The sequence below is a fragment of the Cheilinus undulatus genome, linkage group 23 (assembly GCF_018320785.1).
Source record: "Cheilinus undulatus linkage group 23, ASM1832078v1, whole genome shotgun sequence".
NCBI lineage: Eukaryota > Metazoa > Chordata > Actinopteri > Labriformes > Labridae > Cheilinus > Cheilinus undulatus.
The window spans coordinates 15,326,165-15,329,541 of NC_054887.1; positions in this window are offsets into that span (position 1 = coordinate 15,326,165).

A 3,377-nucleotide genomic window follows, 5' to 3' on the forward strand; every position below is an offset into this window, starting at 1 on the left:
TTGATTTATTTCTATTTTTTTCTGCATAAAACAATGAGAAATTCAACCAGCTTAAGTAAGGAGGAGAATGCTGAGCCTTTAAGAAGACGAAAATACATCAGTATGTAGAAGCTCTTTCACCGAAATGTTATGAATGCTAAAATATAATCGCTATCCAAGAATTATCCAGTTTACTTTTGTCAAAGAAAAAAAAAAAGAAAAAGAAAAAAGTACTAAAGCCCAGTGAGCCAGCTCAAATTTGGGTATAAAAAGGTGAATTCAGTTTGAAAGAGTCCACATTAAAGCATTTCATGATGCTGGATGGCTAGCGTCCACTTGAATTGCGCCCCAGACCACATGTGCCAAGTGTGCCAAGGCGTGGTTTGTTTGCATTCACACAGACCAACATGAACTGGACTTTGGGTTCAAGTGCACTGGGATCCAGGAAGGGGCCCCTAGTGTTGAAGCCACCTGAAACAAATGGGAAAGACATAAAGTGTTCTCACATGCTTTCCAGTCAATTGCCAAGAGTGGTACTTAAAAAATGCACCAAAACAAAAGTTTCTGAAGTTAACTGGAGCAGATTTCAAGACACCTCAAGATTTGAAGTTCTAGAGACAGAATGAAAACCACTGCTGATCTTCAGGCTGAGATGAATGCTTTCAGACCAGACTCTGAGAAAGTCTTCAGAATGACTATAAATGTCAGACGACTGACAAACTAAGGCTTAAAGGGATGAATAGCTGCTTAGAAGTCATTATTGTCTCACCTGAGGGAGAACAGAGGGCAGTGTGCATTGTCCCTGGATGCACCACCGCCCTGCAGAGGCGGCACCAGATCTGTTCCTACACCTCTGGATGCAGTCTTCTTTCCTCGGAGTCTGGGCCTCCTCTTGAGAGATTGGCACCCTGATTCATTTGTCCGACTACATGCCTGGCCCTGAGCAACAAAATTATAATAATAACAATAACTTTATTTGTTGAAATTAAGTGCTTTCCCACTGTGCCATCCAGCAAAGGCGTGAGGAGCCAAGGCCCCCTTGCCTGTTTATGTATGCTGCAGCAAGATAAACTTCTCATTTCCCGGATGTTTACATGCTGGCCCATCTAGGGTGTTCTCCTGCTCCCTCCAGCACCTGTGCCATTGTGGACTGCACCCCAGCCTATCAACGACTCGTCTGCAGGGACCACTTGACATTGCAGTACTGGTCCCAGCACACTCCCTTTTGCAATGTTGGCTGGGTCCTTTCACCATCTGAGAGCCACACACAGCCTTCTGGTTACCAAAACTTTGGCTTGTAGTTGCCTCTGAGGACATAGTCCCAGGACAGGAGGCACTGCCAAGGGCACAGCTTGCACCAGAGTCGCAATAGGGCCCAAAAGAGGTAGGCAAAGCTTCCAAGTGACCCTGGTTCTCAGCTGGATGGGTGCGACACTGTTCTTCTGTCTGAGCGCAAACCAGCCAGTTGTCAAGGTAATCCAGTATTCTGAGACTATGGTGACACAGAGGCCCCAAAAGGTCCTTCCTTTGAAGGAAAAAATAGCTAGCTCTCCTTTGCCCTTCCCAGATTTGGACTTGAAAATAGCCATCCTTGAGGTTGGCTGTTGCAAACCAGTCCCCTAGAAAGATGACCTGCTTTACCCTTGGAATGGTTTGCATCTTGCATCTTAGGGGTCTGAGAAACTTGTTAAATCACCTGAGGTCTAGGACTGGTGTGAGATTTTTGTGCAATTTTGGTACAAGACCGATACCCCTTGGTCATTGTACCACCCAGGGGCTTGTTCCCAGGCCTGCCCATGAAGCACAGGAGTTCCGGGGACAGCAGCAGACTAGGGACAGCATAACATCAGGACTGAGACAAGGGCTGGGTGGCCCTCAGCCACTGCTGCCTCATCCACCATGTTGAGACCTTCTCTGCCAAGATACCTTTTGGTGGACCCTCACATCTCCTTGACTCCAGTCAGGCTGGGGCTGCTTTGACTTCAGCTCAGCATGCCTGAAACCCCCTAGCACATTGCCGAGCTTCCTGTGCCTGCTGCAGCATCCTGGAAGCACCTGGCCAAAACATTGCAGAGCCGAAGTAAACATGCCCTATCTTCTTGCTGAAGGATTGACTGTGACAACCAAAGGTGGCGTCTGACTGCCCGCAGTCCTAACATGGCCACCAGCCTGCTCTCTCATTAGCTTAAGGAGAAGAAGGGAGACCTGCTGTAACTCTTTCGACTGCTCTGTACCCCACTCAGCAACCCTACACACAATTTCTTGAAGCAGAGGTGCTTGCTGCTTTCTGCTGTCCTAGAGGGGAGGGTGAAGCCTGTTCTTCCTTAGACAGCTCAATGCTTAGTATATCAACCTCCTTCACTGACTCATGGGAAGCAGGGCTGATTCTGACAGCTGCATATCCCCCAATGCTTCCCCTAACAGAGGGCCCAGGAGACATGCATGTTCACTGTCTAGTGCGTGTTGGCTTTGTCTCCCTGCTGTCAAATCTCTGTCACTCCTCCAAAGTTTTCCCTCAGCAAACCTTCCTACAAGTGACTTCATTCAGTGTATAGTGGAAGCGTGCCGGTAGCTTTTCAAAATAAAAGCATTATGTAGAAACCAAGGGAGTTTCTCCTGTGAAATGCTAAAGTGGGCTTTTACTTTGAAAAGCACAAACCGGAAGTGTTTTCATACTGTGTTTATCTTTACCTGCAACATTTTGAACCATATAGAAACAAAAAAAGCTTCATAAATAGTAGAAATTTAGGGAATAACTTTATCAAACAGATACATTTAAGCTTGTGGCCTTCATCCAGTTCATCAAGAAAGAGATTTTAAACATATACTACCGATGTGGTCAAACATATTCGCAACAACAAGGTAATTATGGCTCTTAAGCATTTTCCTGTCTAGTTTGACCTATAACTGCTTGTGGTGCAAGGAAAAAATAGAAGAGACCTCAAATCTTAAATTTCTCCATGTGTAATACATGCATTGTCTCTGAGATACTAACACTGGCTGCCAGTGGGTCAGGGATCGTGGTTCAATTTTAAAACCAAATATTTTAACTGGAAAAAGAGCATACAACAAAAGACACAGAGAGTTATGAATGAGTAAATACAGAAATAAAAACATGTTACTTGAACTTTTACTGAAATTACTGTTCAAATACAATGTAGCAGCCAGTTAACAACAGCAGATAAATAAATTAAGGCATTATTGATTGTATAACATTAAGGAAACGTATGCTGAGCATTTTTTATTTTTATTTTTTCCTTATTCCTTCATTATCGCCGATTATGTTAATTCCTACAAAATGAAAGCTCTTAAACGCATCCTTCTCCTAGGAGTGGGATGTTGTATGATGAGATGCTCTGCGCATGCGTTCTGGCTCACTTACACCATCCGGAGGAAGA